Source organism: Lathyrus oleraceus, chromosome 2 (genome assembly GCF_024323335.1).
Source record: "Lathyrus oleraceus cultivar Zhongwan6 chromosome 2, CAAS_Psat_ZW6_1.0, whole genome shotgun sequence".
NCBI lineage: Eukaryota > Viridiplantae > Streptophyta > Magnoliopsida > Fabales > Fabaceae > Lathyrus > Lathyrus oleraceus.
In genome coordinates, this window is record NC_066580.1 from 205,971,332 (window position 1) to 205,986,420 (window position 15,089).

The following is a 15,089-nucleotide window of genomic DNA, read 5'->3' on the forward strand; positions in this document are numbered from 1 at the left end:
AATATTAGTACCTATCGATGCAAACTTAACCGAAGAAGACTTGTAGCCTAGGATGAGTAACTAATGATGGGTTTGCGTTTCCTTTGTTTTATTTTAAATTTTGCTCGGAGTGCAAAAGTTCAAGTGTGGGGGAATTTGATCAGTGCATTTTGATGCACATTCTTCTATACTTATACTTATGCATTTCCATGTTTTAGTTTGGTTATTTTTCCCTTTTAATGTGTTTTTATAATTTATCTTATTTTTACACTTATTTGTTTTTCGCAGTTTATTTTCATCATTAGCAGTCTGCACAAATAAATTCATATTTGGAGCTAGGAGTATCAGATAAAGGCGTGCTACCAGTGGTTGGAAAGCTAAGAGAAAGAGCTACGACTTTCATGAAGAAGTCAGAAGCTAATTCGGAATGTAGCATGGTTGAAAAATTCATTAAAGCCTTTAGCACTAGATTTATATTTTGTGTTGGATTATTTAGTTTGGGTCTGAGTTATGTTTTGACCAAATTAGGTTTATTCTACTTTTCCTATAACCTAAGCAGCCGAAAACAGTACACAAAATCACTATTCACGAAAATTTGAAAGTTTGTACGAATTCCATGGAGAACTAATCCCTCTGATTCGATCTACCGTAATTCAGGTTCCAAAACTTGAGATTATTATAATGTTAATTTTAGTTTAATTCCTTTCAATGATATTTTGTGTTCTTGTATGCTTAATTCGATTGCATGAAATATATTGATTCAATTTGGTTGGTTGTATGTTCCTAACAAAGGCACATCACATTTGCTTAATTCGTTTTTGTGTCTGATCAATCATGTTTGCTTAATCCATGAAAACTTATCTCGTTTCCTTAATTCGGACAATAGGATCATACATCTCACAAACTTCACCGCGCTTGTCATTGAGTTTGTATCCAAATTGGAATAGACAATCCGCTTAGGGTATTAAAATTATATTAATCGATGATAGTAGGAACTGAATCGGTGGATTGAATTATTTCATAATCACTTATTTCATAACAATTTATTTCTAGAATTGCTTTTAATAATCACTTTTTCTTAATCGAACACCAAACCAAACACCCCCCCTTAATTCGATTTACCTTTGGATAATAATAATCAAGAATCCTTGTGAGAACGATATCCGAGTTAAAATTGTCATCGTACTACGTTTTTGAAAAACACTCGTTTTGACCCGCGCGCGACAGCGGATCATGTGACTTCTACATAAGTCCAATTACGATTGCTTAACATAGCGCTAAATTTGTGACATAAAAGGCATAAGCATTCTAGTTAGTGAGATTGTAAGTCTCCCCTCTTTCATGGTATTGTGTGGAAACTTGGTCTTATTTCCTTCCTTTGGAAGATGTTTTGGCTCAAGGATTCATGCTTGTGATAAGTGGGCTGAGTGTTCTCCAAAGAATGTCTTAAAATGAAAAGTAAAAGCAAAACAATACTAACTTCTAACTAATTAACTACTAACTTTTAATTTCAAGTCCTTTACTTTAATTCCATTTAATTTTTGTTTATATTCATTTGCCATTGTTCATATCATTCTAATTGTTTATGTTAATGCAATTTTCACTTTGTCCATTTGGATCATTTGGATCACTTTGTCCATTTGGATCATAAAGTTCATCTACAACATGATCATTGTGAAGCTGTTATTTTGAACCTGTGGCTTGTGGAATTCATCTGTTACATGGGCTATTTTGGAGAAGATCATGGAATGGATAAGCTTGTATGTGGCCATCTTTATTTGATGCCTTGCTCTTCAAGATAATATAATTGTGCATTTGCGTGTTGATTGATTCTAAAAGTCCAAGGGAATTCTGGTTTTCTATTGACATTCTTGTCTATTAGATTTCTACCCATTTGGTCAGATCTTTTCAACTCTAAACTTTTAATTTTTTACATAGGATAGTCTCTTCATCTTCTCCCCATTTCTTTAATTTCAAAATCTCTCCCTCCATTTTTCAAAATCTTCTTTGTGTGAACTACTTTTGTTCTAAACATAGACTACTTTTGCAAAAAGATAGAAACGTTAGCCTTATGCCATTGCATTTTCAAACTTCTTTTCTTAAATCAAACTTGTAAATAAACTTAATTATACTTGACTTAAACTTTCAAAAAGCCAAAAAAAACTAACTTATTCAAACCATTTTTAGGCCTTTGTGCCTTTCAAACTTAAGTTTTGTTAAAAAATAATGCATCCACTTTGAAATTTGTATCACGAACTACGAGGTTTTGATCCCTCATTTTTATGTTGGTATGTAGGCACAAGACCGAAGGTATTGTCAAACACAAAAATATAATTAATGAATTCATTTCTCATCCCCCCATTCTATTTGTTTGTAAACATCACTTTATACCAAGTACGTATGCATACAAAAAGGGCTCCATAGGAGTACCTAGGACACTTTGGGTGCTAACACCTTCCCTATGTGTAACCAACCCCCTTACCTGTAATCTCTGACTTTTTACTAGTTTTTATTTGAAAACTTCTTACTTCTTGGGTTTTGTTCGTACTTTTTCCCTTTTCCTTTGGAAACAATAAAAACGCAGTGGCGACTCTTGTTATTTGATCTCTAGCTTATCCATAACTTGATGATCATGAATTTACCGCTACAAAAATTAAGTGGCGACTCTGTTGGGGAGTAGTTTCCAGTGGGTTTAGCCTACTTTTTGTGTGTACATATTTGTATATATGTGATGTTTGTATATATGTATGTGTGATATAATTTGTTTGTTGTGCTTGGTGATCTCTGAGTGGTGAGATAAGTTCTAACCCGAACTTGAGTGCAATTAAGATAAGAGGATGGTATAGTCATGTTCAACTTGTATGGAGTAGTCCTTAACAATTTGGCTTGAGATCCATCTGCTAAGTGGAGACTCCTTTGGATTTGGAAATGTCACACAAGTATTTGTGGTTAGGCATTACTATTTCTAATTGGGTCTGAGAAGCTGAAGACCTTAGAACATTTAACCCATCTTGGCCTATTTAGGACGTAGTGCAGAAATTGTTCAAGTGTAGACTTGATAATAGTTGTTACGCGATACTACACTCAGACGAGTTTCTCTTGAGAATATTATGGGTCGATGAGTCAGTTATCTTAACCTGTAATACCCGATAGTTGAAATTAAGACTCTGGGAACTTTTTAGAACATGATCTACAGGTTTTTATCCTTCGTTCACTCCTTTGGGATGGTTCGTACCCAGACTCCATGCTCGTGACTTACAACAAACCCTAGATTCTTGGTTGATCCAATCAAGTCTTGTCAATATCAATGGAACTTGGGTGTTGATAAGGTGTGAACCATAATCCTCCAAAATGGATGATTGATCTTGAGAATGACTTGATTCATCCCTTGACCTTTGTTTTCCTTGTGTGTGATCCCTTATTTGTGATTGTTGCATTCATGCGCATCATAACATTCATCACACGAAAATTTCAAGGAACTAAGGTATCATTTGCAAATATTTTCAGACCATGGATTATGTGTCGCAACGCGAAAAACAACCGGCGGGAAAAAATACAGAGCCGCCACCGACGCTATCTATCCTATGACGGAAAGGGAGCGCTGGACTAACCTAAGAAAGGGAAAGGAATGGTCTTACGACCAGAGATTGCAAGGTACGGTTTCGCGTAATGCGACAGCAGGACTCGACCAGACGTCAACGGACGAAAGGGAGAAGCTCGACGTTTATCGACACCAACGGAGAAGGAGACCAGACATCAATGGATGAATGGAAAGAAAGGGATACAACCAGACGTCGTCGGACGAATGGGAAAAATTCAACGTTTATCGAAACCAACAGAGAGGTAACTAGACATCAACGGATGCATGGAAAAGAAATACATCTAGATGTCAACGGACAACTAGGAAAAACTCGACGTTTATCGAAACCAACGGAGAGGTAACCAGACATCAACGGATGACCTGTGGAAATACAACTAGATGTCAACGGACAACTAGGAAAAACTCGACGTTTATCGAAACCAACGGAGAGGTGGCTCACTGGGGATCAAGGTCACGACAGGGAGCAGACAGGAAGGAACACCAAGGATACCGGGTTGTAGGCATGAAACAGGTGACCGACCAAGGCGTGAATTGGTTTGTGTTCCGAAACACTCATCATCCTGAAGAGGGCTAGAAAAGCAATCTTGTTAAAGGATGGACGTTCGATTCCACCAGGAATACGAATCTTACTCAGTTGGGGAAACAAACAAAGGGTTCAACCAAAGAGTGCATGAGATATATTATCTATAGCCGTCAAAACATACATAATACACTCGCATGGAAGATTATCCATAACCGGGTTGTAAGTTGTTAAATGGATAAATCGACCGAAATCGTGAATTGGCGTGTGTTCCAAAACACTCATCATCCTGAAGAGAGCGAAAGCAAACTTGTTAAAGGATGGACATTCGATTCCACAAGGAATACGAATCTTACTCGACTGGGAAGGACAAGACTTCGACCAAAGAGCGCATGAGACATATTATCTATAGCCGTCAAAACGTGGATAATACACTCGCATGGAAGATTATCCATAACCGGGTCGTAGGTGGTTAAATGGATAGATCGACCGAAAAAGAAAGGCATCGGGATACCGAGACTGGGTATGTAAAGAACGACCAATCAAAAGGGGAAACCACAAACATTACCAGCAAACGGTGAATGAAAAACGACCCACTGAGGATAAAATTGCTTACTCGGAGAAAATATCCAAAAGGAAGGGGAAGACCCGCTGGGGGATAAGATTGCTTAATCAAAGCAATTATCCAAAAAGGAACAGGACTATTAATACCGAAAACCGGATAATGATAACCGCAAAGAGGGGATTACATCTACCGGTTAGTAGGTAGAAAACCACGGAAAAGTAACCGTCATCGACTAGGATGAGCACAAAGGGTTAACTCCACAAAGGGGAGAACAGAGGATTCACATCTACCGGTTAGTAGGTAGAAGACCGCAAAGATAGGACTTACAACCACCAGTTAGTAGGTAGAAGCCAAAAAATTCCGCTGAGGATAAGATGAATGAGTGCCGGTTAGTGAGCAACCACTCATTTATACCACAGGGAAGCCCAAGAGACAGCCAATACGAAGCCAATTTGGGATCGATCCAAAAAGGCATACTAAATAAAGACTCATCCTAATGAGGAAAGAACTCAATAGGGAAAATACATCCCGTTATGCGTAGGGAGGGAACGGAAACAACCGTCATCCACGAGAATATAACTCAGTGGGGAGCGCAGAAGGAAATGGCAGACACTTTCTGCTTAAGGGGTCGACTCTATACGGAGAAATCAGACACACCCACATCTGCTAGGGGAAATGATCCAAGCTTGCAAGATGCTACCAATTGTGCGCAGTAGCATTGCTGGGGATACCCACTCGACTAAGGAATCACTTATTGGGAAAACACCAACCTCTCAACCATGCTGGGGAACCCAATTCTGAGATCGATCCAATGGCGCGATGCTAAACTCTTTCCGACAACCCATTCTCGGATGGTCACCACGGCTTAGGGCTAATGGGTATGTTTGCAATGCTGATGCATGAGTTTTTTTTTTTAGCGCAATGCCCCATGATCATGGAAATGCTATGCACTAATGATGCAATATGTTATGCTTATCTAAATGATGAATGCATAAACACACATCTCCTCCAGAGACAACACCGGGGAGCTCCAGGAACTATGCTGAGGATTTCATTACCACGTCAATTTCCACCCTGCTGGGGAAAGACAACCTTTGCTGGGGATGACCTCCATCGAACCCGAACTGCTTGGGGATTACCCTGCTAGGGGAGAACACCAATGCTTATCTCTCATGGGGATAATTTCACCGGACCCGATCCGCTTGGGGACCTGCCGGGGAAAACCATCAACACAAACCCTCTGCTATGGAGATCCACTAGGGGAAAACACTCCACACCCTGATGGGGAAATGCATAACTCTGTTGGGGAAAGGCCTACACCACTCTGCTGAGGAAGTAATATACTAGGCCACACTGGGGATAGACATCCACAACCCTGCCGGGGACAAGCATTCACGACTACGCTGGGGATACATCCTTAACCCTTAGGAACAAATCTACCCATCGACGCTTACACTGGGGTTATGGCAACCTTCAGGCTCGCTGAGGAGACACCGATCTCGAATCGGCTAGGGAGATAACACTCTCAAACCCACTAGGGAGATACAGCTTATTCGACACGGAACACCTGTCGATTCGTCGAACACTGGCATTCACCATCCCACCACAGTGTTGACTTTCCACTTTTGAGAACTCCCAGACTCGTCTGGACTTTTCTGATTCATCACCTTGTATTCTCGTCTTTTCTTTGCTTCGAGACAATTGATCTCCTCGGATCCATACAAATTTTCCAGTCCTCAGACTTTGAAGAGTCTTCTTGATTATCCCTCCAGGATCGTCGTCGCAATCCTTTCATCGTCTTTTCACCGTTCTTCTATCCCTTGCCCCTGATCGGACTCTGCAGGGATCTTTTGTCTACAGGCTTCATATCACAGCCTGCAAGTGAATGAAGATATCTAACAACACCTGCACAAGAGATCGTTAGATAAAAGCGTGCCCCAGGCGTGCCAACATTTCAACACCTAGGTCACTCAAACTTCCGAATAAGATTTCCAGATTCCAATCTTATAAGCATGCATCGGAAGGGACCTCTATGTTTCAAAATGCAAATATTCTTATAAAAAATAAACTGATGTTTTCGCAATCAAAGCGGTAATGAAAACAAAAACAAAATTATTTGACTGAACATGCATTTATTGACTGAAAAAAGGTGGCTCAAAACCGAGCAACACACAGGAAGCAATCCTTGAAAAGAGGTGATCGCGCATAAAAGGAAAAATCTATCCTAGTGGCAATGTGAAACCGTGATCTCATCGGGTTCCAACTTGGTTACACCTCGTATGTCCTCAAGACTTTCCGCACTTTCTGTCTTCTGAACAAGACGTTTCCGATCGATCTCTGTCGGAGATTATCCAAGTCATATCCAAAATATCAACGATCATGCTAAACGCAGTTGTTCGTTTTATTCCCTCTTTTGCCTGAACCGCCCTTTCGGGTTTTCAGTCCACCGGGATACCCTTTTTTGCCCAAGTCGCCCTTGTGGGGTTTTCGACTTGCCGGGTGTACATTTTCTTTTCATTTTTATCCCTAACTTTTGCCCGAACCTTTTCTCTTTTTTCTTGGTTCGCCGGGATGCCCTTTTTTGCCTGGACTATTTTGTTCTTTTCGTCCAGCGGGTCTTTTTTACGAAATATCTTCTAACTGCGTCCGCATTCACAAGGGATGGGAAAATCTTCGTCATCCGTGGTTGTCGACAACAAGGCTATGTCAGAGAAACCTTTTTGACCACGAATGAGATCCATAACTGTATATCCACTTGCCCCTACGATCGTTGAGGAGGAAGGATCCTTTTCAATACCAGCTCTCCCACGTGGTACGCACGAGGTCGCACTTTTCAGTCAACAACACGCTTCATTCACTGGGTACAACTGCCCCATGACAAGTAACTGCCAGCCTCTTTTCCTTAGTCAGGCTCAACGCGTCATACCGAGTCCTTATCCACTCAGCCTTCTCTAATTTCTCATTCATCAGGACTCTCCATGATGGGATCTAGACTTCAGTAGGTAATACCACTTCTATCCCATACACGAGCGAGTGCGGCGTTGCCCTAGTAAACGTACGCCGAAGATCGATACCCAGGATACAAGCTTCGTACTCAGCCACCATTGTTGGTGCATTCAAATGTTATCCGGGCAACAAAAGGAATGTAGGATCTTTTTAGCATAACCAAAGCAGTGCTAACTCATCCACCTTAAACCCCATCAGACATCAGAATCCGTTCGGATTCAGGGTCAGGCCCCTCCTCCGGGATCGGTTCCTCACAATCTTTCGATCTGAGCACCTCGAGATGTCCTCATCAGTGAACTCAAACTTCCTTGGTTGATAATCCTCAATGGGTTGCGGGGCGATGTAATCGGACAATACACTCCCCTCGATTGCTTTCTGAGAGGTGTACCGTATATCACAAATCAGTCAAACTCACTTTTTTACCATCTCGCAACCCGTCCGGTCGCTGCTGACTTCTCAAACGCATACTTGATCAGATCCATCTTGGACATCCACAAAATGGTATGAACCAGCATATACTGTCTCGGTCGGCGAGCAGCCTATGCCAAAGTACAACAAGTTTTCTCGAGCAGTGAATGTATTGTTTCACAGTCGATAAACTTTTTGCTTAGGTAAATTGCATGCTCTTTTCGACAAGACTCGTCATGCTGACCCAATACACACCTCATAGACCCCTCGAGGGCTGTCAAGTACCAGATTAACAGTCGTTCCTTCCACAGGAGGCATCAGAATCAGAGGTTCCTGCAACTTATTCTTTTTATTTTTCAATGCCCCTTGGCAATCATTATCCACCTGATCGTTTGCTCTTTTTTCGTTTTTGGTTCAGGCATTTCTCGCATTACTTTTTTCTTTTTTTTCTTTCTTTTCTTTCTTTTCTTTTTCTTTTTTTTTAGCAGGATCAACCTTGATTCCTCTTATCCGCTCACAATAAACCTCAACATTTATCGAACAGCACTCCACAAGTGCACTGATTCGGACTCAACCTCAGTCTGAGTTGTCTCGATCCGGTCAAACAACTTGCCCTGGTCTACCGGTTGCCCTTCTTCTGCTTGGGACTTTGCTATCATGTCATCAACATAGCATTTGATTCCACGATGAACCACATCATGAAACAAAGTCACTCTGATACGTGGCACCGACATTCTGCTTCTCTAGAGGACAGTCTTCTCTCCATGGTAGTTAGCGTATAACGACATTGGTACCCGACCCTGGCATATCCTGATACGACCAGGCGAAGGTATCCACATGTTCTTTTAACAGTGCTACCATTCCGCTCTTTACTACCTCTGAAGCGGCCCCAATTTTCGCTTCCTTTCTGACCTTGGCGGTGCCTGGAATAACAATCTTGAATCGCTCCTCGTGCGGTTGAATCACCTTCTCCTCTTGTCTTAACAACCTGGCTAATTCTAGCAGATCACAATCTTCTTCGCCTTATGCTTCAGCACGATAGATCGGATTGTCGAAGTCATACAGAGGTGTAACCGAATTGTTATCAATGAGATCAGGAGGATAATCACTTTCGAGGTCGGAACAAGACGAATCAAAAGGAAAGAAAAATGAAAAGAAACATTGCCATTTTTATTTTTTAAACTGCAAAAATAAATGAAAGACATGGAGCACCACTTTTACTACAAAAACATCCATTTATTAATGATGTAAAACGTTGCACAATGAAACACATGAGATGGCCCTTACAATGGACCATTACGTTTCGGGCAAAACGTATGGCTTTCATGCAAACAGAATTGAAAAACAGAAATACTACATTTCAGGATGAGCGACAGTGGCGATCTTTGAGGCCTTCCAGTTCCCTGATACGCACGATTTTATCCACAACTCAAGCTCGCGGTCACTATCGATCTCTTCACCCACTGTACAGGCGTGACCTGGATCCAGCATTCCGGCACTAACGAATGTGAACGGTGGACGACGTCCTCTGTTTTGTCTAGACGAGTCTTGATCTGGCTGATAGCCGACCTCGAACATATCCGCTTTCACCATAATGTCTATGATCTTCTGCCAGCCTAGGGCTTCTCCGTTCTTCACCACTTCCATGGCTTGTTTGTAAGAAGAAATGGACAACTTCTTCTCTTCCTTAGCAACAACGGCGTTCTCCACCTCGACGGTTTCAGCTGCCTGACTCGGCGTTTCGAATTTTCCACCATCCATTTCTACTTCCGACATCTTCTGAGTCGTCTCCCCCATCACTGCACACCCATTTGTGGCGACGGCCGCACAACAATTATCAACACTAGGGAAAGCTCCTCTCTTCCTCAGCTGTTTTGGGACCACAGACATGGGAGCTTTTAGCTGATCTCCATCAACCACCTCTACTCCTCTCTTGTCCTTTGACATCATTTTCACTTTTACAGGACCCTGCCTTGGTACGGGGTTAACATCCTCATTCAATATCTGTGCCAAACTGATGACCTTGGAATCCATCATGTCCTGGACGACATGTTTAAAAGCCCTACAACCCTCAATATTGTGTCCGGGTGTCTCAGAATGGAACTCGCACCTGGCATTCTCATCATAGTGTGCAGGCCTATGATGCGGTTCTATAGGAATCAATATCCTTGGCCTAACTAACCCAAGATCCCTAAACCTTTTGAACAGAAGGGTATAAGTCACAGGTGGCTTATCGAACTGACGATCCGTCTTCCCCTTCTTTACTTGGCCTTTAGCTTTCGGTGCTTTCTGTTGAGGCGGCGGTTGTTGCTGTGGTGCAGGTGGATTACCAACAGGAGTGGTTATAGTGGCAGCATAAGGGTGGTAACGATCCTTACCATGCTCCTTTCGAGCAGGAACACCACCTGATTGACCTCCTTCTTGAGTTGACTATTGCCAGAGGGTTTCTGTACTACGGATGACGGAGCCTTTGCCTGAACTTTCTCCTCTATCAGCCATTTCTCAATCTTCTCCAACCTCTCAGCAATTGTTTTCTGCCCCAAGGCAAGCCCTTGCACAACACTGAACAACTCCCTCATCATCTCTTTCAGTTCGAGAATGTCGGCGTTGAGTGGATCCATCAGCTTGGATTTGTTGAGTTTGGCTGGATATCTGAACGGAAGAGCTATGCACACCAGTTAGACACTGACACCTACAAAACAGCAAACAGGTTAGTATGACTCACACATGCAATGTCTATCCGTATGAAGCATTGTCCTTTGATTCTAGCTTCATTGAGACGGATAATATTTCAACAACAACATTCTGACATCCGGATGTCTCTCGACCAGAATCTCAATCAAAAATTGGACCCTGAGTGCGGATAGACATGAGTTAAATGCAGATGAATGCGAAATGGGAATGATGCAGATGCATGCAGGCAAGTCACTGTGCCGTCTTCCAAGTCATCTGAAGATCAACTGTACTGGACCGGTCTTTGAACTAATCACAATCATCTGAGGGCCTGAATAACCACAAATCCAACTTGGGGAGTTCCAAAATAAACGGAACAGAGAATTACATCACTTATCATCACATGAATATCCACTGAACGAACGACAACCAGATCCTCTGAACGAGTACTCTCAAATTCAACCCGAGGATCCGAAATAAACGGAACCCGTTGATAGATATCACGGACATAATTCCGGCGTGACAGAAGTAAGTACCCATAAGTTCATTTGAACCAAAGTCACCATCTGATCAAAAGTCACCAACGGTACCTGCAAATGATTCAATCCCTCCCCACTCACGGGTGTCATCTAGGTCAGGGTAAGTTCGATAGAAACGCATCATAAATAACACTTTCATAGAATATCATCATATACACACCCGAAGTATGTAACGATAATACCCCATCAGAGTCTGAATTGCTCGTGATATCAATGTTCCGCTAAGTGGCACAATACCACCCGCTTCCCATGAATCACTCTATTCTTAGGTGTCCTAGATTTCACTCATAGCCTGGGTATTGGGCCTTTTTCCTCATGTAACTCCCACCCCAACAGAGAGACAGCACAACACAGCCAGATGAACAGATGAATATGAATGAATGCAAACATAAATGCAAATAATAAATGCATGAATTCAATAAATGAAACAGCAAAAGCAACCAAACCCTAACCTAGAGAGCGCTAGGAGAGACTCGCTTAGGGAAGATGGACCAGCAAGAGGTCAACTTCTCTATTTCCTCAGCAGAGTCGCCAGCTGTCGCATTACGCGAAAAACCGGCGGAGAAAATGAAACAACAGAGCCACCACCGTGCGTTATTTATCCCAAAGGAGGGAAAGGAAACGCTCAAAGTAAACCTGGAAAAGACATGGTCTCGCGACCAGAGAGAGATGGGATCGGGAGTCGGTTTTGCGAAGGGAAGGTATTAGCACCCGTACGCATCCGTCGTACTCGACGGGATCCACGCACAAAAGGAAGGATAAAGGTTACTAAAAACTGAACACAAACATCACACACTGGCTGAAAGAGACACAGAAAGACAGAAGAAACTAACTCGGCAGGATATCACATCCTGGGCTTACGTAGTCTGTCAGGCACAGACATCAGAGTCGACGTAGTTCGGGACTAGGGGAAAACGTGCTCGCTAGGATGTCGCATCCTATGCATACGTATCTTCTCTGACCGGAGAAGAATCAGAGCACTCGTAGCTCGGCTAACGCACGCCAAACAAAACACAAACGCAAACAGGAAACCGACTGCCAATCGCTGGACTTACGTCAGACTCCACACAAACAGGCAAACATGGAAACCGAATGCCAATCGCTGGACTTACATCAGACTCCGAACCAACGAACACACACAGGAAACCAACTGCCAATCGCTGGACTTACATCAGACTCCAAACACACACAAAGGGTTGAAAAAGAAAAAGGGCGCCCGGAGAGATCAGCTCATCTCCTGCCTACTACCTCATCTGGTATGAGGATCAGGGCGACATAGTTCCCCTACACAGGGAAAGAACTTCTAACCTAACCAGAGACTGGGAAATGACAAACTAGAAGGGAGACTAACTCGAGCCTAATAGTTATCATGTAAGTTCACCATGGTCCTAGGTTGAAGTTTCTATCTAACTTGCACATGGAGCAAGCTATCCTAAACAGCACAAGCAAAGCAATCATACACACAATTAGCACACACTATATACAAACAAAGTGGGCTCACACAAGGTTAGGCTGTGAAACACAAGCCAACTGGACTCGGGTGTAGTTAGCTCTTAACCCTAACATTGAGAGTTAGGGTGAAGCAGATGAAATGGGAAGTGAGGGTAAGACCTCACAGCTCTTATCCCTGGCCTGGGAGAGCTTGACTCAAATAGAAGGTGTGGGAGTTCAGAAAATTGGGACTCTTTTATCCACATATGACTGACACAACATAGATCTTGGATTAATATCCACAATGCATCAACACAAGGTGTGTGAGCAAAGTGGATGACACACTGAGTAGCAGGAGATGGATTGCACATCTCTTTTATCTGCCAATTGCCTTATCAAAGGACTTTTCCTGCTTGGCACAAAGATAAACAAACACAAGCATTGCCTCTTAAGGAGGACTTCAGACAGGTGCCTGCCCAAGTAATAGGACAGGTCTTCTAGACTACATGCAGTCAGAGAGTTATACCTGAAATGGTTAAGCAACCAAGAAAAGCAAAAGCAAGTTCAAGATGAACTTAAGCAACTAATGTACCTGAAAAAATCCAACTCAATCAGTATACAACTCAAATAAACCAAACAGACAACCAATAGTCAACAGTACACAGTCAAACAAGCAATGCAACAATGTGCAAGGCACAAGCTCAAACACAAATGTCTTGGCATCAACCTACAAAACAACTCAAGGTTATTCAACATCAACCAATTAGTCAACTCAAGCAAGTGAATCAATCCCATTATGGCCATGTGCTTCTTAACCTGAAATCAAAACTAAAACATAAGCACAAACCACTAGGACAAGGCCTAGGGTCAAAGAGGGAGAAAAAATTCAAAACAGAACATGAAATTCAACATGAATCAACTTCATTCAATTAAAAACACCATCCAAAAGGTCTCATATCAATAGCATCAACCAAATTCATTTCACAAACCAATCATGACAAAGTATGCAAGTTGAAAGCACATTGAGGCAACAGAATGAACAAATGCACATTAATTCAAAAGTGCTCCAATTAATCTCAAGAAAAATCATGGCTAAACAGAACACACGACATGATCATCACACAAAAAATTAGGGCAATTGGACAAGATTAAGCATGGTAATCAAATTGTATAAGGCAAGGTAAGCACAAACAAGCTCAAATAGGACACCAAATGCTACATCAACTTAGCACAAGCCTAAAACAGAATTGGAACATGGTAAATACCTTCAACCAAATCCAAAACAAACTTCAATATGTCTGGAAGCAATGTGCAAAATTTCACATCCATATGATAAGGCACAAGCATTTCACAAGTGATTGAAATTCAAGACTATTCAAAAGCTCACAAATGGCAATCCAGAAAGGAAAATCTCAAACAAATCAGAAATGAATCCAAAAATTCCAAGAAAATTCATGATTAATCACAACATCTATAAGAAGCATCATACAAAAAATCACATCAATTGGAATTTATTTGGCATGGCAAACAAATTAATCAAGTTGGACAAGAAAAGGTGTTGCACACATTGTCACACCTACATTCACAAGATCATATCTCAGCAATGGCACATGATAAAATTGCAAACTCAACACGAAAATGTCCATCATGACGTCTAGTTTAAGCATGTAAGATTTCAAAAGCATTGGATTAAATGTCATCATTTCACAAGAGATATGGCAAGCAAGGTACAAAATGTGATACATGCACACAAATCCTAGGCAAAATTAATTTCCATCCGAGCACAATTTCTGGAAAAATCACCAAAAAAAACTAGAAACAAAATGTGATCTAATGCAAAAATCCACACATTTTTTGGATGATTTATCATTTAGTTATGAATTTATGAAGTGAAAGAAAAATTAAAAAAAAACATGAAGAAGTATGTATGAATAACATGGAGAGAAATGAATAAAATGTAAATGGCATTTTGAAAACATGTCCTGGCCAGGAATCGAATTGTTGCGAAATTTGAATTGAAGCGCCTTGCTGAGTGAAACGCTCCGTTTCACTAATGACGTGGCCAGGCTTAACCAATCATATTCGTGCATGGTACTTGCATGCACCAATCAGAAACGCACGCTGGAAAAACACATGCAAACCCTAAAAACTCGCTTCTAACAGATCAAACATGTGCCTGGAAGTGTTCTTCATCAACATTCATACGAGTTCATCATGTTCATACCAGGCCAAGAACAAATGTCTCAGAAATTAAAAACAATCACATCAATGCGTTCATCTCTCAACATACATCACTAATCCAAGCCTGGCTAAAGCTAAATCAACATGTATTCAGAGAATCGAAGCCATGAAGAATCAACTATCAAA